Raw genomic sequence first — 25,641 nt, 5'->3', positions numbered from 1 at the left:
CAGTTAAAGGATTTTTTTCTTAGCAGCAAAGATAGTAAATCGTAGCACATGTTTTCAGTGAGCATGTAGGGAAATTTTTAGCACATTATGCCAAACAGCGCCAGAACGCATCAGCAATCAAAACCATATTTGATGAAACCCAGGGCCGAATTGTGGATCAGGTTGAGGAGATAGGTAAGGTGTTTTATAGACATCATATGAATCTCTATACTCCTACAAGGACAGCTCATGATGATTCTCTTGAAGTATCTTCAATCAGTCTCCATGCCAACCCTCAGTGATGAGCTGCAGGCAGTGTTGATACAGCCCATCACTAAACTAGAAGTGGTTGAAGCCATTAGGGATTCCCTAAATGGCAAAGCTCCAGGGGAAGACGGTCTTCTGGCAGAAATATATAAAGCCATGTCAGATCAGATCATGGATATTCTAATTACGTTATTCAACTCAATACTCAATGGTCAAGATGTGCCTAGCTCATTTACACAGGCAGTTATAGTTAGCTTTCTTAAGAAAGGCAAACCGGGCAACAAACCGGACTCCTATTGGCCTATCTGCCTCCTTAACAGCGATAACAAAATCCTCATTAAAATCTGGACTGCCCACATTGCACCCATAGCCCAGGCCCTTATACATTATGACCAGTGTGGGTTTCTTCCGTGTAGACATATTTCTACTAATACGAATGTCTTGCTCCAAGCAATTGATTATTATTCAAAGAACAGGGTTAAGGCAGCGGTAATCATGCTTGATGCAGAGAAAGCGTTCAGTCTCGTGCAATGGGAACTTCTATTTGCAATCCTCAGGAAATTCAAGTTTCCGGATAGAATAATTAATCTTCTTTCTAATCTTTATCAACGGGCCGAGGCTAAGATTTTAGTCAATGCACATGCTGATGGTCAAGTCCCAATGTGGTGAGGAACCAGACAGGGCTGCCCCCTCTCGCCAGTCCTTTTTGCTCTCTTTATTGAACCACTGGCGATGGCACGGAGGCAAGACAATAACATCCAGCCCCCGATTTTAGGTGTGCCTAAATTAAAACTATTTGCGGATGACGCAATTTTATATCTCGTGCATGATGCTCAGAATATAGACAATGCCTTCAAGAAAATTCAAGAGTTTTCTAATTTGGGAGGCTGCCGAATCAATAAGACAAAATCCAAGGCTCTGCTTTTCACCGTCCAAGGGACAATCTTACCAGTCAAGATGCAAGCCTCCTGCCAGACTGGACATTCCATTAGATATCTTGGTATATATGCTACCCAAAATACATCGCACCTCTATCCGCTTAACTATCTTATCACTCTCCAGAAAGCACAAGTCCTCATTGACAAATGGCAGAATTCACCACCAATGATAATTGGTAGATTAGCTTTGGTCAAAATGATATTACCTTTATTTTTATTTGTTTTTTTGCAATATTATGATTAAGGTCCCCCAGAAATTTTTCAGGTATCTCGACTCAACGTTACGCAAATTTATCTGGGCAAATAAACCTTGTGTACAGCTAGAAAACTCCAGTTAACTATGGAGGATGGAGGCCTAGGCCTGCCCCATTTCAGAAAATATTATGAGGCAGCTTTTCTAAACTGGCGTGTTAATGCTACCACCATAAACCACATAGACGCCAACTTTTATCTACGTCAAATGCTACTCGAAAGTAAAACTAGCTTATCCCATTTTGTTAAGATGCCATGGCTAACGAAGCTCTCTAGATACAAGACTCCCAATCTACTTTGCATCAAAGCCATGAGTTCCAAAATAGGTATCATATCCCATGTGCCCACTTGTCTATTTCACTTGAGGAGGTGGGAGCATTTGGGCTCTCTCTTCCCAGCAAAGCTATTAACAAATGGAGAGAATTAGGGTTTGTGAGGCTTTATTTGTTTGTGCTAGGAAACAATATTAAAACATGGCAACAACTTAAAGCAAACAATCCTGCTATCCCGCTGTGGCTAAGTTTTTCATATCTTCAGATCCACTCCTTTATCCAGGCACTGGGCCCTCTAGTTCTCCACCCATCTGAATCTCTATCTTCTACAATAGTGCAAGCAATGTCAGTTCAGAAACGAGCTGGAGTCGGTAATTGGTATTGCATTCTACAGGAGGAATTGTCTGGCAAAGTTCTTCCTCCTGCATTAGAGAGAATCTCAGCTACTACAAGCTGTAATATTGACATCCAATCATGGAGATATTATAGCAACCACTCTTTTAAAGCACTAAGAAGCGCTAATTTTAAGAGGATGTCTTTTTTCACAAAGTGGCAGCTTTATTATACACCTGCGCAGCGGAATAAAATGTTTCCATCAATCATGAGTAATTGTTTTTGATGCCATTGTGAAGTGGGGGATTGGTTTCATATATGTTTCACCTGTCCTATCATTACCAATTTCTGGGTTAAAGTCTTCCAAGCTGTCAGCACTCAACTTCAGACCTCGCTACAACCAGACCCAATAGAGGTGCTTTTTGGAATATCTAACCATCCCGTACAGTCGAAATCTGAAAAGCAATTTTTTTTTATTGCAACATTGGTAGCAAAATCTCTAGTCTTGCAGCAATGAAAAAACCCTGCAGCCCCTCGTCATTTGAATCTGAGTTTAACAAAATGAAAGTGGTGCAATGTAAAGAATATTTTTACGCTCAAAGGATTGATGCTACCCGGAAGCATCATGGCATATGGGATAAGAATTCACCTACCTCAGTTTGAATGTAATTAAGCCTAAAAACCTTCACATTGTATTATGTTCTTTTGGGAAGTGTGGTAATTTTTATATGTTTGAAAAGGAATCATGACAAGTTTTGTATACCTGCTTATATAAATAATAAAAAGAAAAAAAAAAGTTTGCTGTCCAGGACAATATCAAGGATATGAGCATGGTCTGTTGGTGTGGGTGTTGGTCCTAGTTTTGAGGGCCACCATGAGTCATTTCATAGGGAGGTGCTGTTTTCTGAAGATCAGTACTTCTGTTTTCTCTGTGTTGAGTTTCAGGCAGTTGTTTTTCATTCATTCGGCGACGCTCGCCATACACCTGCGGAAGTTGGCTGTTGTGGTGATGAGGTCTTCTGAGAGCGAGAGGATGAGCCGTGTGTCCTCTGTGTAGGATATGATGTTTAATTATTGGGCTCTGATGATGTTGGCTAAGGGGGCCATGTAGGAGTTGAACAGCGTGGGGCTGAGGGACGAGCCTTGAGGAATGTCGCAGATGATGTTCTTGGGGTCAAAGGTGAACAGTGGAAGGCAGACTCCGGGTTCTTTCAGTGAGAAGGAGGTGATCCACTTGAGGGTGTCTCCTTGGATTCCGATGCAATGTATTCTTTTGGTCAGTGTGTAGTGGGATATGGTGTTGAATGCTGTTGAGAGGGCAAGGAGGATCGAGGCCACAATATTCACCACACCACTTTCAAATGGAAGCAGCTGCCACAGCATGTGGATGGTTTGTGGAAGGAGATTTGGCTATTGAGGTAGGCTGGCCCAGAGGAGCTTGAAGATTGTTTGAGTATTATGAGCCTGTAGAGCTCCTTCAGGTGCGGTGCGTGTATGCAGTTTTGGGAGGTTAAGTGTGATTTTTGCGGCTGTGTTCTGAATCGTTTGTAGTTGTCTGGTTTGCTGTCCGCCAAATCTGGCATAGAAGGTGTACACACACACACACACACACGCCCACACACACCTAATGAAGTTCCGCAAAATAGCAAGATCTGTGCTGCTTCCAAGGACACTAGAAATGGGCTGATCTAGAAACTAGTGCATCAAACTCAATGACCAAGGCCAGATTTGGATGTGCAGGACATAGCTTGCAGGCAGCTCTCTTAAGGCAGCAAGAAGTGTTGATGATCTTGTCAATAGGAAGGCACATGTCCATTAAATCTCTCAATCTAAAACGAATGTTTTACTATCTGCAAAGACTAGGAAAAATACCATGCTTCATTCCCCTAGTCTAATAGACACAGTGGTGAGAGCTACAGTCAATGCCAGAGTAGAGTGCAAGAACCCACTCTATTTAGGGAGCGCAAAGTAGCTGTTAAACACACTTTAGATCACACAAAATGCTGGAATCAGAGCAACATCTGAACTTTGTGGATGTCATCATGTCTCCACAGACAGGAGTGCTCTCCACTGATTAAGTGTGAAATGAAACAGAGGATTATCCTCCAATGTATGTGTAGGGTACACAAGAGCCTCTTTAGACAGGTACCTCAGTATCTGAGGGACAACCTTCTATTCCTGCAAGCAGGGAGAAAGCTCGGTCCTTCAACAAAGGACTCCTCAAACATCTTTCATTTAGTCTCATGAGTGTGGGAGGGAGGAGATGTTTATGTCACAGTAAAGAGGGCTTTAGCTTCCAGGAAGCCCTCATGTCATTAATGAACTGAAAACATATTAGGAACAAGAGGAGATAAAGAGAAAGCATGCTTTGTGTCAGCCTTCTTCAGACACTGACTTTTATATTTGTTTCATGGTCTGCCATTGGTTGCATGTGCTGTTCATCAAAGACATGCCATTTTGTGCACGGTTACGTTACCCCATTTGTGTTTCCATTATGTTTTTGCTGTGGGGCATCGTGTAGTATGGTTGCTGTCCAGCAGATGAAACATGATGTAAAGCTTGGAACTTAACCGCTGTGTGTACTTTGATGTATTTATTTTGACACATCAGCATTTTAATTGCTGGTTTATGGCTCTGTTGTATATGAGATGCAAACAATATTGCAAATATACTAGATTAGAGCCACCGACTACTGCTGCACTACTGGTTCAATATTTCCATATTTGGTCTTATATAATTTGGTGGAAAACTGCTATTTTCCATTTTTTGCACACATTTTCAGCTGGTGCTATAAAAAGTTAGAGAAATCACTGTCCATGTTTGAAAAATGATGATTTTACTTTTGTCAAAAAATGTTCTAACATGATTACTCGTGTACTACTTATGCTCTAAGTACTATTTTATGATTATGCAATGCAGTCTGTAGGTCCTGTGAGTTGAGTGAATGGAGCTCACTCACTGCTCAGCCCATGGAGGCAGCAAAAAATAAATAAGCCTTCTAAATAGCCAATTTATTGACACTGGAGCCAAAAACCGAAATTGGTTTTAACAAACATGGCTATGGAAATAGTCAAACCACAGTGTGCATGGTGTACCCTTCACAGAAGGAATGGGGTCACTCATGCCATGGCATGTATGCAAACCAATACCACTACTGGAAGTACTAATCCAGGATTGACAGAAGTACATTTTAACTTAAAATCAAATCACATTTGGCTGTCAGTTAATGACTGAGGTGGAAGGAACTCTTTAGCATGGCAGGAAAGGCTGAACATCTTCCTATCCAATTACACACCAAGGGCAAGCCATTTTTGTGTGATATTTGGCCCACAAAAGTGCTTTCTGGGTGCCCTCAGGAAGGAGAGGTTCTCAACTGGCAGTTTCAGGTGGTTGCATGGTATGGTCCTTCCTTCCTTCTTAGTAGGAAACAGTTACTTTTGGAGGTTGGGCCTAGTTCTTAATGTCGAGATGGGAGATAAGGCCTAACGAAAACCTGGGGGTGCAGGCTTCCTAGTAGCATGGACAGTGATACAAGCATAGTGCCAGTAGCCTGGGTAAGTGGATGAGATGGAAGCGAAGAGACAACTGATTGTGTGGAAAGTACACAAAGGCCAGAACGCCAAAGCCTATACTGTGACTCGCTCTATAATGTTAATATTGTTAGTTAATATGGCTTGCTTCTTTGTCGATCCAATTGGAATTTTACTATAGTTAATAGAAGCACGCACAGCGGAGGGTGGTTCACACTCAATGTGCTTTTTGTCTGTGTGCTGCAGACCACTATATGATTGCAGGGACCTGCATGAGCGCATCTAATCTCAAATATATCTTAAGGCAAATGGCTCTGTGCAGCAGCACAACATGAGCTGTACTCCTGGGCAATATACTCACAACCTGAACACACTCCCCATTTACACCACAGTGCAGTTACACACTCTTTACCCATCCGGTTCATCAGCTTTAATGCTTAAGCATCATATTCCTCATTCCCTCTCGCTTCAGCCTCACATCTAAGTGTAGCAATAAATCACAATAAGTGCTCAACTTTACTTCTCAGGCACATCAAAGCACTGCAAACACACTCTTTCAACCACTGAACCCCCACGTATTATGTCACTCACTTGCATATGAGGTGAATCATCAGGAGCACGAGTCACTGTGCAATGAAATAATACAATAGAGAAGTACAGTGAGAACCTGCCATCTGGTCTTTCAGTCTTCTTCAAAGTCTGTCTTTCTTTCATGAATAGTCCTGTATCACCTTACCAAAAAATTCACATTTACACAATGGCACCCACCAACTCTTTACGGTAATTACAGTGCACATATATTGGTTCAATATTCTTGACCTATCTGCACTCTTCGCCCAGACATGCACCAAAATCCCTTTTTTCCATTGAAACTGTTAAGGGTTTTTAGATTCTAGTCTTTACTTTTGCAATGGCCTCCCTTTTCTCCATTCTTCCCCAGTCCGTCCCTTACGTGCCAGTGCTTGGGTGGACAGCAATCAGATGCAACAAATGCAAGACGAACTTCAACATCTGCCATCTACAATCTGCGAGTCATAGGGCAAGTCACATTTAAAGTATATCACAACACAGTCAACACACGTTTAACACCAGGCAGTGTGACTGAGAACATACCTGCTGTTCAATGCAATTGTGTGATGATTGGTCCTAAAGGAAGAAAGGGGTAATGCCCGATGGATTATGTTACCCAATATTGGCTAAATGTTCAAATGTGCTGCCAAGCCCTCGGAAGTGGGCAATGCCCCTATGCCCACAGCAACAGATTAAATTAATGGGACAAAAGGGCAGGCAGTAGGTTCTGTAGTAGTACTTTATTCAAATGAGATAAATCTCCAGTACTTAGTGATACACATAGGCTGATTATTTTCATTTTCATACAATGGTGTATTTTGAGATATTTTATATGTGACATCAGCCTTAACTAACCTTAAGGTGTGAGAAACTTCAGCCAACGTGTATTTCGCCCCCAAAGCAACACGCAAGCCTGGGGCTTTCTCAAGGCTAGTAATGTGAGTGATGTAGAAGCCAGGTAAGGGTTCAAGCTGTTACATCCTGTGATACTCGTGGAGTTAGCTTGGAAGCCCAAAGTGTAATTAGTAATTAAGTTCAGGATCAGAGATGCCAAAGCCTTTTGTTCCCTGCTCGTAGAACCCTATGTTATGTTATCTTCTGAAAAAATTGGAGAAAACGGTCAGCGTATGGAGATTTGAGTCTGTTAGGAAGTGGAAGAAATGACTTGAGAAGGTAGAGCATGGGTACAGGTCAATGCGGTCATGTTTGGATGTAAGAGGTTATCAGGCGCGGCTCCTACGCTACGGCGGAGGGGCATTAGCCCCCACCAGCAGCTGCCAAACTTTGGCAATAAAACAACTATGTTTATTATTGTTTTATTGCAAAAGGGGCAGGGCCAAGGGCGTGACAGGGACGGAGTGGGAATGCACAGCACTCCCCCCTCAGTGCGCATGTACGTTTGGTCGGCCATCTCGGGCCAGCTAAACACACAAGAGCACTTAGCGCTCTCCAACCCGGCACTGCATTGCCGGGCTGGAAAGAGCAGGCAGACCCTCCCAGTATGCCTTGGAGCGCACTGGCTGGGCACTCCGACCAATCCAAAGGCTGCCGTCATGCTGAAAGCAGCATTCAGATTGGTCACAGGGCAGGCTGGGAACCTGTGCCTGCAGCGAAGACAAGAGGAGCAGTGCGGTGGTGGCAGCAGAGACTCAGGTAAGTTTTGTTTTGTTTTTTAAATTAATTTTTCTTACCTTCCACCATGCTGGCATGCGCCACTCCTGGAGGTTAAAGAAGCTAAACCGGTCCCTGCAGCCGCTGCTTCTTTTGCCACAGTAGCTGTTACCACCCTCATTTAGAAACGAGTGCAGTGACCTCCCTCATTGGGAAACAGCTACTGCGACCTCCCTCCTATGGAAACAGCTACAGTTACTTCAATGCTTTAAAACAGCTGTAGTGGCCTTGCAGTTTTAGAAAACAGCAGAACCCTCACTCCTTTAGAAAGAAATACAACGAACTGACCTTTTATTTAACAGCAGATGCAGTCAACCCTATCCTTTAGAAACAGCAGTGATATCACTAAGTAAGGAAGTAAGTAATGTGTTTAGAAAGCAATCAAATGCCTATTCAGCATGGATAGAACGGTGATGTTTAATTGAAAACCTGTGAAAAGAGCCTGGTCTTTAGCCCTTTCCTAAAAAGAAGCTGATAGGATTGGGACCTTAAAGACTAGGGTAATGAGTTCCATAATCTCGAGGCGCAGAAAGAAAAACTTCTACCCCCCCATCTCATCTTTTTTATTCTAGGAAATGGCAACAAGTCTACCTGAACTTGACCTGTGGGTCTGCCCTGGTAGATGCCAAGTGAACATATTTTGAAAACACATAGGGCCCCTCTGATGGAGGGCTTTATGGACCACACACAGAGCTTTACAATGTATTCTTTCCCAAACTGGGAACCAATGGAGGATTCTGGTAGATTTTGAAACCAATGCAAATTTTGAAATTTTCAAGAGCAGCTTAGTGGCAGCATTTTGAAACAGCTGCAATTTGTGTAGTAACCGGTGCTGCAAGCCTTGAAGTAAGGCATCCCAGTAATCAATTGTTGAGGTGACTAGAGCCGTAATCACTGTCTTCTGAAGATCTGAAGGAATGAATAAGAAGATTTTTTTAAAGATTCTGGGTAGAAAGAAGTAGGCTGAGGTGATTTAATTAACATGCTGAGAAAAGTGTTGCGTCCTGTCGAAGATAACTCCTAGATTCCTTGCCTTTTGGACTGGAACAAGGAGCAAGCCTAGGTTTGATGGCCACCAGGTAGAATCCCAGAGCGAGGTATCATTCCCAAAGAGTAATACCTCAGTTTTGTCCTGAGTTTAGCTTGAGACAATTTTAATCCATCCAACTCACAATGTGAGCCATACATTTACTGAAATGTTTGGCTGTTTCCCCAACATTAGATGTTATCGACATCACAATTTGAGTGTCATCTGCATAGAAAATGACTGCAAAGCCATAGCTTCAGATAAAATTGTCCAATGGGGTGACATAGATATTGAATAGAGCAGGGCTGAGCGAAGAGCCTTGTGGCACCCACATGGTAGGGAGAAAGGATCGGAGGTAAAATCTCCAATGGCAACAACTTGCTCTCTGTCTTACAAAAATGAACTGAGAAGAGACTCTAAACGCAGCAGTCACTTCTGTCCTTGAGATGTAGCTGCAGTTAGCTCTCTCCAGTTTGTTTCACGCACATTTCTTTCTGACCCACCTCCAACAGAAGAGAGTGCACACTATCAGGTAACATATGCACTGCTGAATGCAGGAGTAAAGTAAAGCAGCAGATGTAGCAGCCATGCTGCTCATCTCCTACATGCTTGTTGCATCTGGGCAAATTTTCGCAGCAAACGTCCCCGACCAGTAATCCAAGTCTCCCGGGGTAAAAAGCTGCTGCTGGTGGGTTCATCACTGCAGAAGGAGTAAGGAGGCAGAGCCCCATGAGTACAGACATCAAGGGGCTCCCAGCAGCCTTAGATTGATGGTGTTATGTATTTATTTCACAAGCACAACATAACAATCAAGCTGCTTGGTCAAAATAAAAATGAATTTACAGGCTCCTTTAACATCATGAGATGTTAATACAGATACTAAATGAAAGCATTACTAACTAAATGCCAGTTCTTTTTCAGGAACATTTTTAATCCAAGCAGCTACTTCTCATTGTGAGCATTCAAAAGAAGAGTGTTCCAGCATATTGCTGCCATCACAGAGAAGGTTTTGTCTCCAAGGGTTATTGTTCAAGTCCTGGATACGGTCAGTAGGAAACAGTGAGTCGATTACTAGACACTTTCTAGGTTATGTCTTGAGCAGTGAGCCATGTGCCATCATCAATATCACAGCGGCACCTATTCATGCTCTCATCAAGCGGCAAATTCACACAAGGTTAAGATCTAATGACCAAATAAACATCGTTGAGTTTTGCCTGTATCTTGCTCTCTGCAGCCTGTAACCCTGTAGCATGTTCTGTGCTGCCTGTATGACGGTTGATAAGCTGGATTATTTGCATTTGGAGTCACGCTAAAGAAGTCACATTTTCCATTTTCTAAATGTTGTTAACTTAAGACGTTGTTTCCAGATGGAACTATTTTGTGGTTTGTATAGCTATATGAGCGGGATCACTGGTGCACCAGCTCAAATTAAGCACTGGTGGTGAGGCTCTCTACAGTTAAATTACATAAGAGTGTTCCATTCTCTGGCAGCTTAAACAGAGAAGGCTCGACCACTAAGTCTCACTCTTTGAATGTGGGTAAGTAAAGAGACCCATTTCCCATTGTACATCAAAGCTCAGTGTAAAGTTGGTTCTTGGTTTTGATGAATGTGGTGCTGATTTCAACAAAGGTTCAATGTACTAATGAAACTTAATTCATTTGGGCGCCATCGGTCAATGTAGGGTGCATCAACCCCAAAGCCAGCATGAGAAATATTTGGAATATGCTAATCACTTTATAAACCATTTGGGGAAAGCACAATTAGGAACAATTTCCAAATTCCAAACGTTATGATACAGGTGCTTATGAGATGAACTGGTGAGGTAAACAGGAAATATAACACCTGCCCCCACAGTGTGAGCTAAAAAAGCACAAGATGTGGTGATGTAGTTTTTGAGGAAGCAGGATAAAGAATGGGATTTCATACCTGAATACCACCGGAAGGTATCAAGAAACTCGCGTTTCAAATGTATACAGTTATCCATACTTCACCGTGCCCATCTCACCCTGCCCGGGCTCCACACCATGTTTTCCACCATTCCCGACATATGCCCTCGCTGTCAGTCGCCAGAAGCCAGCCTATTACATATGTTATGGGACTGCACTCGATAACTTCACTATTGGTCGCAAATAGCCAGGGCATTCACAGAACTCACAAATAACAATTAGTGGTACACATGGGAATGCTGCCTCCTAGCCCTATTCCCTAGACCAGAAGCCACCAAAATAATGACTCACTTTGTAGACCTAACACTGATACTAGCTAAGCGCCTTATAACCAAGTGCTGGAAGTCACAAGAAGTGCCATCAGTGACGTTATGGTGGGGGAAGGTGGAGACTTGGGGGTTAGCGGACAGCGCTGCTCTGCGTCAAGAAGAAGAGAGAGGACTGAGGAAGAAACCCATAGCGCTGGAGTGGGGCACGCGTTTAGAATCATTCAAGCATCTGGACACATTTGAGGCTACTATGATTACATAAGGACTGGAACTCACCATAGATGTCGCAGCCCCTGTCTGCATTCACAGAACAGACACTAAGACGCCCTCTCCCTGACAAGAACACTTGAGATACATACATACATTCCATTAATACATCACACATAATTACGGTTACGCCATTGTTGGTTTCCAGCTCCACTAACACACAGGTGGCAAAGTTTGACAACTTAAGCACAAGTAACACAATGATATTGGTGTGGTCTTAGGAGGCGGGAAGGGTTTGTTTCTGTTCATTATCATATGTTCCTATTACACGCCACAATGCTAATAAATTACAATACTTTATTTACTTTGAATACACCATGGGATCCCAGACTCAAAGTCGGAACCATCTCCTGGCTTAATGTTATGTAGATTGCAGAATAGAACATTTGAATAATGTTGGTTGTGACCTCTTGATACTATTTGAAAAACAATAAAATTAATTTAAAAAATGTACTTCCAGCAAGCTGGCTATTGAACATACTGCACAGGATTTTAATTGAGTCAGTGGGTTCAGGATAAGGTCTCATGAAGTTGGTTCACAATTGAGCAGCTGAGAAACTACCAATAACAAGGATCTTGGATTGGGTTCTATTAAGCTTTACGCCGCTCAGTGACATCCAAGATCTCACTTTGTTGACAGAGAAGATTAGATTTTGCTGTGTCCTACTTCTATCTTCGTGGACCACCTGGGTGTCATTTGCATACATGAAAACATGGAAATTACGAACATAAATATACATTACACAAAGATTAACTAACTTTTATGGACACTATTACACGTGGAGATGTGAAAATTGCTTCCCCTTTAATACCCAGCAAAACCTGGATAATCAAGTTAGGGTGATACAGCTGATAAAAGGACCTACCTACCTGCTTAAAAGCATCCCTCCCCCAATCACTTGCGGACCTAATCCTGGACAAAGCATGCAGGCACAAGCCCTACAAGACCTTCAAGCAGATCAGGTATATAACCAGTGTCCTCTGGCCGCTGCCGAACAAGACTGAAAGGATTATCCTGGACCCAACTCAACTGAACTAATAAAAATAAAGCTTTTCCAAAAACCAACAGCTGCTCTCATATTGTGTCAACTTAAGACCCAGTAGAAGTCATAAGCCAATTTATTTTATTACCTGGTCCTTTGCCAACGGTAGACTAGATAATGCGCGGTGCATTAAGTTTGAGAACCGGGTAGGCCACCCTAGGGATATTCAGCCCTCACATTATATAACTAAAATGAGTGCATACCACTTAATATCTGTTGGTAACAAATTAATTCTCAATTCCCATGTTATAATGATTCATTTAAAACCCTATAAACCTAGCCACATTCCCAATTTAGAAAGAGCCGCTGACCATTGACAACTCAAATGATGGAACATGTCTAGCAAATCAACCCCATGGTTTTATTCACTTATCTGCATCTTAAGGCACAACCCTTCTGGAAAGAAGCAACAGTAACGGCGGTCACTCACTTTACATGTCTTTACCAAATGCCCTCAAAGGTTTCCGGGGCTTATCTTGTTTTGGGGTCTTCAATAGTAATAGCTATTTTAATTTAGTATTTGGTGCGACAGTCCTGGGCTTCATAGCACTCTATAATAACACTATTCTTGATTCAATTGGACTCACTCATCGACCTAAAAGGGTGAAAGTCTGAGTTGGCCCTGCTAGTATCCAACTTTCTAGTTTGCAGGAACCGAATAGATTTCTGCAACAGGTGCATTAACCAACTGATGTGTTTGAGAGGCACGTGACGCCAAACCACATCAACAGAAAACTGTAATAAAGGTATGAAAATAAATTCTCACCAATGCGGGGAACCTCCTTGAAACACCGAGAAACGGCGGGGTCAGCTCTACTTTTCCACGGTGCTCATGTGAAGTCCTTCAAATGTAGAAATAATTTGAAACTTTCAGTTTTCACTGTAAGAAAACACTAAATACTTACTTCCTGTTGAATGCGAGGTGCTCCTACACGACAAACTGTAGCAGTGGGTGTCTCACTTCCGGTATTAGACCATCAACAGCAAAAAAAGCCAGCCAAAAGCATTTTACTGAGTAGTGCTACTTCCCCCTTGCTTTTCAGAAGGTCATGGCCCTGTTTAGCATAAAGTACTTTGCGCTTGTTTCAAGTATTGATTGCACCAGTTAGAGTTTAGTTTGCTAGATAACCACAGTTGGTGGTGTTTCTTCAAAGGCGCAGGCCCAATACCTCGAGGGTGGCTTCTGATAAAGTAGGGGTTAACGGGGGCCTATATTGCCATCGAGGTTATCATAAAACACAATGGCGAAGGAAGATCCGTTTATAAATTTTACCTGAACCCCGAGATGACAGTACACAAGTAACTCACTATGTATTTTTTTATATTACCTGGTTTATTGAATGTTTTTCTTGCTCTTCATAAAGATCGAGAGCCTTCAAAGTCATCCTCAGTTTCATTTTTAGTATTTATTGTTTGCCAGAGATTTCTGACAATGTTTTGTCAAATGTCTGCTTTTGTTGGGGAACAGATAATGTGCTAATATTTAAAATGGGTTTTCTTGAAACGATGTTTATTAGAAATCACATTTTAAATGTAAAGCAGCTTAGTAAGGAAATCGAAGGAATTATGTTACTTAACCTGGAAGCATCGATTTGTGCAATGAAGTGCTCAGCATACTCCTGCCATCTAGTGTTAGTCTCTGACGCCTGCAATAGTTTTTTTCTTTAAAGAAGTCCTTCAAGCCACTAGGTATTATGACTCCTATAATCTGTGTTGCGCATGATCATCGGCTCCTTTGCTAGATCGTTTTTAGCTCACTGGGTAAACTGGGTAAGCTCAGGATTGAAGCAATATAGTGAGAAAAAAGATGTGTGGGAGTGAAGATTAGAACAAAGTATTAATAAAGTAGGTGGTACGTCAACCAGTGGCTTCAAGGGGAGGAGGGTTGGTGCATATGAATCTACGCCACTCAATGCTAGGAATAGGTGCTTACAGGGTAAGTAACATATTCCATTCGTAGCATGCGTTGGCCGTAGATACATATACGTATCATCGACTGTAAAGCAGTGCTTCCCAAACGTGGTGGTTAGTTAGTGGTTGACGTAGAAACTTGAAAATGTATTTGTAATACAGCCTGACCCACTCGAGCTTGTTAATTAGCCAGCAACACAATAGTGTTTTGTGAATGTACATGGTTTATTCCATGAAGCTGCTTTACAAATATCTGCTTGTGGGAGGTTTCGTAAGAAATCGATTGAAGCTCCTTTATGTGTAGAATGAGTTCTTAGAGTTATAGGAAGTTCTTGCGTTGCTTTGCATAGAAGTCTGAGTACATCTAACTATCCATCTGGCTATTCCTGCTTTAGAGCTAGGGGAACCTTGTTGTGGTTTTCCAAATGCAACAAAGTTGTTGCATCTTACAAAAAGCTTTAGTTTCTAGCTCTATTGTTTCGCTCTCATGGAAAGAGGATACAACTTTTGGGTTAGTATGAAGTACTAACCTTGATAGATATGCTTGAAAGAAACATTCGTCCTTTGTGAGTGCTTGCAGCTCACTTATCCTTTTAAGGGATGTGACAGCTACCAAAAAAGCAACCTTCCATGTAAGGGGTTGTAGATCACTAGAATGGAGTGGCTCAAAGGGAGGTCCCCATGAGTATAGTGAGAACAACATTAAGGTTTCAAACTGGTGCTGCTGGTGTAGAAGGTGGAATGACTTTCTAGGCTTTGCGTAAATGCTTTGATGTCTGGAACTTTGAAAAGTGACACGTCTGTTTTGTATGTAAGCAGCTAGAGCTGTTAAGTTTAGTCTAATTGATGTATATACAAGGCCTGCTTGTTGCTTATCAAAGAGATAACTAATGAGGTCTTGTACAGTTGGCGATATTGGTTGGATTTGTTTGTTTAGACAGTAATGTACAAATCGTTTCCACTTGGCCACATAGCATGCTTGTGTAGTTGGTCTATGTGCTTGTTTTAGGATGCCCATGCATTTCTTTGGGAGGTTAAGATGTCCAAATTCAGAAGCCAAATTGCCAGATTGAGCTGTGAGGGACTTGGATGCATTACTCTTTCATGTTCCGGAGTTAGAAGCTGTGGCAAGAGAGGTAAATTAACTTGTGACACTGCAAATGCTTGTAGGAGGGTTGTGAACCTTGGTTGGCATGCCCATGATGGGGCTGTTAGGATTAGTGTGAGGGATGTTTGTGTGAGCTTTTGAAACACGTACAGAATGAGTGTGGGGGGGGGGGGGGGGAAGTGTACGCAAATATCACTTACCAGTTGATTCATAGGGCATTGCCCTTGGATTGGGGTGAGGAAACCTGAAGGCAAAAACTTTGGCATTTTGCGTTCTGTTGTGTTGCAAAGGGGTCGATCTCCATGGTTGAAAGGGGGCACACATGTAGTCAGGCATTTGGTACTGTGGATATGCATGATGCCATCATTCCAAAAAGACTCATGAACTATCTTCACTGTGACATGATAATGTGGTTGAACCAGGGGTAACACTAGTTGAAACGTTTGCACCTTGTACGGATTGGGATAGGCATTGGCTATAACTAAGTTTAATATTGCACCTAAGAAAGTCTGCACTTGCAAAGGTTGGAGGTGAGATTTTGCTAGGTTTAGTGTAAAGCCTAATTGGTGTAGAAGGTCGATTACCTTTTGTGTTTCCTGTAGACATTGCTGACTGATGGGACCTTTGATGAGCCAGTCGTTTAGATATTGGAACATGTGTGCCCCTCCATTTTGAGATTATCTGCTACCACTGTAAGGCATGACTACACGTGGAGCTGTAGTTACTCTGAATGGTAATACCTTGAATTGGTAGTGGCGACTCAACTTAAAAACGAAGATAGCAACGGTGTGCAAGATGTATGGAAATGTGGAAATAGGCGTCTTTAAGGTCTATGGCTGTCATTAAATCTCCCTGTAGTAATGGTACCATTTCCTGTTGTGTGACCATGTGAAAGTGTTCTGAGAAGATGCATCTTTTGAGTGGCCCGAGGTCTAGAATAGGCCTTAACGCCTTTTTTGGGAATTAGAAGTATATGGAGTAACTCCCTGTGTCCTTGATATTGTTTTGGGACTAACTCCATAGCAACTTTTTGAAGCAGAGATTGTAGCTCCTCCTGGAGAAGTGCAAGATGGTCTGGTGCCATATTTTGAGTTTGTGGTGGTATTTTGAGTGGTGTAGTTGTGAGTTATAAGCAGTACCCATCCTTGATAATGGAAAGGGCCCACTGATCAGTGATAATTTGTATCCAGTGTTGACTGTACTGTTGTAGCCTTTCCCCTACTGGTGTTATATAATGCGGGGGGAGGCTTAGATTCTCACTGCTTATTAGGTGTGGTGATTTTGGAGGTGGAACCACAACCTCAGCCTCTATTGTTTTTGTATTGTGGTTTGTAGTAGGTCCCACTGGAATACTTAGACTGGTATGTGCCTTGCTGTTTTTGTGCACTGCTTGAGCCCGTAGATGTGGCAGGTCTTGACGCACCTCTATACTGTCTTCTACGAAAGGAGTCTCTAGGCCAGAAAGTTTGTAGGGCACCCATGGTTTTGGCTATGTCTGTATATTTGTAAATTTTATCTAACATCTCCTGTGGTCCAAATAAATGTTGACCATCAAAAGGTAGATTGAGTAAATGTTGCTGTACGTCAGGCTTAAAGCCCAATAACCTAAGCCATGCCTGGCGCCTAATGAAAATACTTGTATTGACTTCCGTAGCACTAGTATCGGCGGAATCGAGTACCCACTGAATGGTAGCATTTGAAATCAATCTGCCTTCCTCAACCAATTGAGACCCTCTTTGGCAGTATTGCCTAGGAAGATGCTGCAGTAGCTCTTGCATCTCACCCCACTGGGCTAGATGATAATGTGAAAATAAACACACTGAATTTACTATTCTGAGGTGACTAGCTGCTTGTACAGCAACAAGTTTTCCTGTCGCATTGTATTTTTTACTTTCCTTGTCTGTTGGAGGGGCATTGCCAGTGCCCTGGGAATTAGCCCTCTTTCTAGCCATGTGAACTACAAAGGAATCAGGGGGAACTTGACCCTTGATATATTGAGGGTCTGATGGACATGAATTGTATTATTTTGTCCACCCTTGAAAATCTCCTGTGTGGATTTATGCATTCCTTTCAACAAAGGTAAGAACGGCAACATTCTATGCCAGCTAGTTAAAGTCTCTACTAGAAAGTCATCATCGTCCTATAAAGTATTGAGATCCACTTTATGCTATTGTGCCACCCTACTAATAACCTCATGATAAGTTGTGGTATCATCTGGTGGTGATGGTTTAGAGGGGAACAGGTCTGGGTCAGTATCATCCACAGGGTCTACATCATATTGATCCCAGGGATCCTGTACGGTGTTGGGGTCCCCTGTGGGTCTGCAAAATATGGCATATTATATTGTGCTATATCCTCCCCTGTATGAAGGTCACACGCGGAGGATGGTACAGGTGATGTGTGTGGCTGCTCCGATGTTCGGTGCTGAGGTGAGTGTGTAGGAGCTGGTAATATTGCAGGTGGTGACAATATAGGATGCACAGGCGGAGGAGGAAGAGATATATTTGTAGGTGGAGTTGGAGAAAAAAATAAAATAAATACGACTGTTTATTTTTTCTTGGGAACCTTAGGTGGGTTTGGGCCCACGATGATCTCTTCAAATATTTTCTTCCTTTTTTGAAAGGGTGTCCATTCAATCTGGAGGCGCTTTTGCTACTACCTTGCCAGTCTCTAGATGAATAAACAACATATTTATGCTCTGGTGAGACGGGAATGGTCAATTTAGAAACGGATATTCATATAGCTGTTTCCTGCTAATGTCAGGCGCGGCACGTCCTTTAGGGCAGAGGGGCCACGCCCCCCACCTTTTGCACCTCATGAAGAGTGCCGGTCAGTCTGAACAAAGGTCAGCCTGACAGACACTCTTCATGTGTTCAGGTCAGGCAGCCAGGAGCAGACATGCGCGATTTGCGCAGACTCCTGGCTGCCTGAGCTGAACTTTGCTGGGCTGAAGAGGTCACAGTTGTGGGCTCGACCTCCTTGGCCCAGCAAAGGTGCCTCGAGGCCCTGCCCCGGGTGACGAGTGAAGCGTCACCCATTGACTTCGACCTGGGCGCTTCAGGTTTAAGCCCTGAAACGCCCAGGGCAAGTGTCAATCAGTGACACCTCGTCACAGAGAGGGCTGGGATCAGCAGTCTCACTGACCCCATCCCACTCTGACGAACTTGGGACTGCTGCCTTCCCTCATTGGCTGACCTAAGGTCAGCCAGCGAGGGAAGGCTGCAGTCCCAACCCTCCTGGGACCTCCGAGGCTGAAGGTAAGTGTGTGTGATCTTTTTAAATGAATGTTTGGTGCGTGCGTGTATGTTTGAATGTTGATGATGTTAATGGATGTGTGTGTGTGTGTGTGTGTGTGTGAAAGAATGAGTGCGAGTGTGCTTCCGCCCGCCACCCTCCCCCCGAAAACTGCCGGACGCCACAGGCTAATGTCAATCAAAGAAAATAAAACAAAAACAGCCATGCATCTGCGGTTTTCACTAGGATTACATTTGTGTGCCAATGACAAATGCCTCCATATGTGGTATGTTCCCCACCCATACAGAGCTGCTAGTCAGTGTGATGTTTTCAAGGTATTGTATTGCAACATTTATATACAATGGTGCTAGAATAATTTTCAGTGTAGGGATGCTGCCATCAATGTTACATGACAGAAAACATAGGGATTGTGAAAAATCAAAGCACTACACAAAGAATAGCAAATGAGTCACACTAATTCAGCAGCAGAGCAATAAGGATGAGGTGTGTAGCATTCTGGAGCACACCGTTACAAATATATTATATTACCAGAGTATGGAACAAAAGCACACTATCATTTATAAGCAGCACATTTTCCATTGAAATGGCCAATAAATGGGAACACATCCAGTTTTACTGATCAAACTATATATATATATATATATATATATATATATATATATATATATATGGCGCAAATGATAGATAATGTGTGGGATTTTAGCAAATGTTTATTATTTACGCATCACTTAAGCATCACCAAATAAACTGTCTTTGTTGAATTAAAATCACTGTTTCCATCACACTTCGGAATTTAAAAAAATATGCTTTATTTGTACCTTCTTAATTGGTGATATATTATGAAGTACTTGTAGAGTTCATATACAGCGAATTAAATTTTGGTGAGTGTTAGAAAAAAACAATAGACGTTACAGTCTTTCCTTTCACCCTCAACACAAAGTGGTCACATAGTTCACTTTACCAAATCCTCTTAATTTGCAGCCAGAGAAATCAAAATAAATACAAATCTCCAAGTTAAACCAATAAGCACCAATTTGTCAGAAGACATAGGCTGACGTTTGATGTTTGCCTTTGAACACACAGCAAATGTGACAAGATAATCAAAAAATGTAAAGGTATCTTTATTGCTCATTCACCTTCTGAACACCAGTATGTTATGTTATTGGTATTTGCTGAGCACAAGTCAGCCTCAAGAAGATCTTTTGGCGGTGTTACACCTTCACAAGTCTAATATTAAGAAATTAGCAAAAATGTATTAACAACAGATTAAAAAGCCAGGTTTTGAGGGATTGTTTAACCCCTTCTGTGCTGCGGACGTAATGGTTACGTCCTGCGGCACAGTGCACATGTGCCGATGACGTAACCATTACCTCCTGGGCACAGAGCTCAGAGGGAGCGCTAGCACTGCCCCGACCCCTCCCAACCCCCGTGATGTCTGATGACATCAGAGCACATTTGCGCGCTGACCTTATCAGAGGCCACTTCCCCATTGCGCTGGATCGGTAGAGAAATGCAAAGCATTTCTCTTCCGATCATGTGATGGGGGCCTGAGAGGCTTCAAAGAGAAGGAAAGGATTTTCCTTCCCTTTGAAGTCTCTCAGAGCATTTCAAAAGCCGGATCGTAAAGCGATCCGGCTTTTGAAATGCCCACTAGACACCAGGGATTTATTTTTGTATGAAACTGGCATGAGGGGAGCGACCCCTTGGGGGCAGATCGGCCTATTGTTATTAGGCCGATCTGCCCCGGGGGGGAAGAAACCTCTAGGCCCCAGGGCTAAAACATTTTGGGTGTTTTTTTTTTTTTTTTTTTATAGATGGGGAGCGACCCTTTAGGCAAGAGTCACTCCCCTGGGGGGCAAATTGTATTTATGGATCAAATCTGTTTATTAGTTTTCAATTATAGAACATCGCATATGCAATACATCACAATATTGTCAAAAGGCTCATTTTCAGCTTACTACATGCGAAACAATAGAAAAAAGAAGGTTAAAGATTTAATACAACTATGTTTCCCCACTTCTGGCTAACAATACAGTGATCAAAGGCAAATTGTATTTAGACCATTTCTGCCCCACTTGGGGGCAGATCGGCCGATTTTAGGTCAATCTGCCCCCAAGGGGGCAGAAACCACTAAGCACCGGGGATTTTTTTTTTTGCGCCAATGTCACGCAAGGAGAGCAACCCCTTAGGCAAGGGACGCTCCCCGGGGGAGGAGGGGGGCAAATTTATTTTAGGCCATTTCTGCCCCCCACCGGGGGTTTATTAGGCAGAAACCTCTAGGAGCCAAGGAAATTTGTTTTTAGGTTTTTTTTTGTTTTTGTTTTTTTAGCGGTGGGGAGAGACCCCTTAGGCAAGGGTCGCTCCCCTGTGGGGCCAATTTTATATTTAGACCATTTCTGCCCCCCTTGAAGGCAGATTGGCCGATTTTATTTTAGGCCAATCTGCCCCCAAGGGAGGCAGAAACCACTTAGGCACCAGGGATTGGTGTGTGTATGCATGTGTTTTCTTTAGGGGGACAGCCCCTTGGGTAAGGGTCGCTCCCCATGGGGGTACATTACTGTTGCCCATATCTGCCCCCCTTGGGGGCAATGGGCCTATTTTTTGGAAGGCCCATCCCACCAGAGGCCAGGGAATTAAACAAAAAAATAATAATAAGAGGGTGGGGGTATGGCCATACCCCTCCCCAAATAAATGGGGCCAAAGTTGTTCCGCCCACCAGTGGGCAGATGGGGCAATTACCCCTGATCCACAAGTCTACTAGAAGCCAGGGAATTTAAAAATATTGGGGTGGTGGCTACCAACCAGTATGGGCCTGGTTATGCCCCCTTCCCAACTGAAGGGGGTAACAGTCTTTCAGCTCTCCCCGCACTCTAAAACATCTTATCCCACAGCAAGCAAGAGGACATTTGATTATTTTGGGTTTTGGTTTTACATTTGGCCCATGAGAGTTTGGCTAACTCTCAAAATCGTCCCACTTGGAATGGTGAGGGTTGCACTTTATGGACTTTGGGACGGGCCATGTAGAAAAATCTACAAGACCTAGACACATCTGAAAACTAAACATCTGGGTGATTCCAGGGTGGTGTGTTTCACATGCACCCTGCACCATTTTCATACCCACAATGCCCTGCAAACCTCCAACTTGGCTGGAAATCACATATTTTTCCCACGTCTTTGTGATGGAACCTTCCGGAACCTGCAGGAATCCACAAAATTCCTACCACCCAGCATTGTCTCATCTATAATGATAAAAATTCTGATGCACTTGTCAGCCTAAAAATGTTTTTTTGCAAACTGCACTTTTGGGTCCCCTTTGGTTCCCCCTCAATATCTACATGTTTTTGGTTCTTCCCTTTCACAAGCACTTGGCCCACCTACACAAATGAGGTATCATTTTTACCAGGAGACTGAGGGGAACGTTGAGTGGTATGAAATGTGTCCCAGTGCGGCAATCCCACACAGAAATGTTGGAAAAATTTCATTTCTTAGCTAAATTTGAGGTTTGCTGGGGATTCTGGGTAAGAAAACATTGGGGGATCCACGCAAGTCACACCTCCCTGGACTCCTTCGGGTGTCTAGTTTTCAGAAATGTCTGGGTTTGGTAGGTTTCCCTAGATGGCTTTTGAGCCCAGGACCAAAAACGCAGGTGCCCCCGCAAAAACAGGTAGTTTTGTTTTTGATAATTTTGATGTGTCCAGATAGTGTTTTGGGGTATTTTCTTTCGCGGGCAGTAGGCCTACCCACAAAAGTGAGGTACCATTTTTATCGGGAGACTTGGGGGAACACTGAGTGGGAGGAAATTTGTAGCTCCTCTCGGATTCCAGAACTTTCTGTCACCGAAATGAGAGGAAAAAGTGGTTTTGGGCCAAATTTTGAGGTTTGCAAAGGATTCTGGGTAGCAGATCCTGGTCAGAGCCCCACAAGTCACCCCATTTTGGATTCCCCTAGGTGTCTAGTTTTCAAAACTGTGCAGGTTTGCTAGGTTCCCCTAAGTGCCGGCTGAGCTAGAGGCCAAAATCCACACCAAGGAACTTTGCAAAAAACAGCTCTGTTTTCTTTGTGAACATGTGATGTGTCCATGTTGTGTTTTGGGGCATTTCCTTTCGCGGGCGCTAGGCCTACCCACAAAAGTGAGGTACCATTTTTATCGGGAGACCTGGGGGAACGCTGGGTGGGAGGAAATGTGTGACTCCTCTCTGATTCCAGAACTTTCTGTCACCGAAATGAGAGGAAAAAGTGTTTTTTTGGCCAAATTGTGAGGTTTGCAAAGGATTCTGGGTAACAGAACCTGGTCAAAGCCCCACAAGACACCCCATCTTAGATTCTCCTAGGTGTCTAGTTTTGAAAACTGCACAGGTTTGCTAGGCTTCCCTAGGCGCCGGCTGAGCTAGAGGCTAAACTCCACAGCTAGGCACTTTGCAAAAAACAGCTCTGTTTTCTTTGTGAAAATGTGATGTGTCCACGTTGTGTTTTGGGCCATTTCCTTTCGCGGGCGCTAGGCCTAATCACACAAGTGAGGTACCATTTTTATCGGGAGACATAGGGGAACACAGAAGCAAAACAAGTGTTATTGCCCCTTGTCTTTCTCCACATTTTTTCCATCCAAATGTAAGAGTGTGTAAAAAAAGACGTCCATTTGAGAGATGCCCTGTAATTCACATGCTAGTAAGGGCACCCTGAAATTCAGAGATGTGCAATTAACCACTGCTTCTCTACACCTTATCTTGTGGCCATTTTGGAAATACAAAGGTTTTCTTTATACCTATTTTTCACTTTTTATATTTCAGCAAATGAGTTGCTGTATACCCGGTATAGAACGAAAACCCATTGCAAGGTGCAGCTCATTTATTGGCTCTGGGTACCTAGGGTTCTTGCTGAACCTACAAGCCCTATATATCCCCGCAACCAGAAGAGTCCAGCAGACGTAATGGTATATTGCTTTCAAAAATCGGACTTCGCAGGAAAAAGTTAGAGTAAAACGTGGAGAAAAATGGCTGTTTTTTTCACCTCAATTTCAATATTTTTTTATTTCAGCTGTTAATTTCTGTAGGAAACACTTGTAGGATCTACACAAATGACCCTTTGCTGAATTCAGAATTCGGTCTAATTTTCAGAACTGTTTAGCTGTCTGGGATCCAGCATTGGTTTCTCACCTATTTCGGCCACTAACTGGAAGGAGGCTGAAAGCACAAAAAATAGTAAAAATGGGGTAATGTCCCAGTAAAATGTCAAAATTGTGTTGAAAAATTGGGTTTTCTAATTAAAGTCTGTCTGTTCCTAAAAGCTGGGAAGATGGTGATCTTACCACCGCAAACCCTTTGTTGATGCCATTTTCAGGGAAAAAAACACGAGCCGCCTTCTGCAGCCCTTTTTTCCCCATTTCTTTGGCAAAAAATTTTTTTTCGCTGTATTTTGGCTTTTTTCTTGGTCTGTTGCAGGGGAACCCACAAAGTCTGGGTACCTCTAGAATCCCTAGGATGTTGGAAAAAAAGGACGCACATTTGGCATGGGTAGCTTATGTGAACAAAAAGTTATGAGGGCCTAAGCGAGAACTGCCCCAAAAAGCCAAAAAAAGGCTCGGCACAGGAGGGGAAAAGGCCTGGCAGCGAAGGGGTTAAACTGGTATAAGCTGGCGCATGAAAGTAAATGCAACGGAAGCTGATTCTGATGTTGGGGAACCAGGTAAGAAAATGATCATCCCCCTGTACCTGGTCATGTGTATGCGTTGAGAGCGTAGTAAAAGTCTCTTGACTTTTAAGTAAAAGTTACATGAGTTAACCATAATTATAACTGCTGAATTTCAATGGTTTTGTGGGAGTAAATTCAGAACCTAACTATAATGTCCCTGTAAACTTTGATTTTTATTTTTATATATATAAGAGAGAGAGAGAGAGAGAGAGAGAGAGAGAGAGAGAAGGAGCGAGAAGGAGAGAGAAATAATATGAGATCGTACTCTGTAGTAATTTCACAGCATTGTTCACTGCCTTCCAGAACTGTTCAATACATTTAAATGCCACAGCTAACAGACTCGTTTTATCTTCACCAAAAACCTATTAAGGAGGAGACTCCAGGGAAGAGCCGGGTCACTGAACGTCTCTTTTTACTTCTAAAACAAGGTTTGTAATGTAATTACTCAAGGCTGGGAGCCACATCACATCTTTGTAATTTACTTGAAATAACCGTAATTTCCTCAACTACTGCCCTTTACTGAGTTAATTTTAACTCGAGCAGAATGTCCACAATAAAGACCTTTTTTGTGAAGTTTGAGGCACTGGGCCCACCCCCGCCCACGCCTCATGCCAACAAGCTACCGAGTAAGGTCAAAAGCTGAGCAACTTCAAGAACTTAGTATTTGAGAAAAAGTGGTATAGAGTCGCAAAAATGTCTATTTACCGCTGCAGAAAAGCTGTTAAAGCTAGAGATGTTTAAAAGCAGGGGCAAAGTGGGCAATTGCCCAGAGCCCCAAACTTCAAATCTAGCCCTCCCCACCCCCCGGAAAGTAAACTTTCTCTTTACCTATCTCACCTCTGTCTATTTCTATATATCAGTCTCGCTCCTCTCTGCCTACCTTTTTACCTTTGAGCCTCTCCTGATTTTCCAAGTGGCATTTTAAGGATTTCCCAGAGCCCTGTAAACAACATAGTTCAACTGTTTTTGCCTGAACTTTATTTCTTAGAGTTTGGCATCATGCTGGCTTCATTTAGCAGATAAAAGGGCAGTAAAATATGAACAGGGACCCATAATGTGTCTCGCCAGGGGCCCCAAACATCTTTGACATTTGTTGTAGCTGCTTTGGACACTAGATCAATCCCAGCATTCTTTTTCAGCAAGCAGCGAAACACCAGCCAATCTTACATGCAAAGTGCAATGCCTTTTTCTCCCACAAATGTAATAATATATATAGGTCATTAAAAAATATAAGTTAAAGTTACATTGTAGTTAGGTGTTGAAATGAGAAAATAACTAAAGTTTAAAAATCCCAGTTATAGTTTAGTGAAATAC

At 42.8% G+C, this 25,641-nt stretch overlaps 1 protein-coding gene across 1 annotated transcript in view; it reads right to left on the bottom strand.

Annotated features, from left to right (window-relative positions):
* Nucleotides 1-25,641, bottom strand: part of FGD4 (FYVE, RhoGEF and PH domain containing 4) — a 514,720-nt gene that overhangs the window by 385,606 nt on the left and 103,473 nt on the right. The window lies entirely within an intron of this gene.

Source organism: Pleurodeles waltl, chromosome 4_1, assembly GCF_031143425.1.
Source record: "Pleurodeles waltl isolate 20211129_DDA chromosome 4_1, aPleWal1.hap1.20221129, whole genome shotgun sequence".
In the NCBI taxonomy this organism is placed as follows: Eukaryota; Metazoa; Chordata; class Amphibia; order Caudata; family Salamandridae; genus Pleurodeles; species Pleurodeles waltl.
This window is presented reverse-complemented; position numbering and strand designations above follow the sequence as displayed.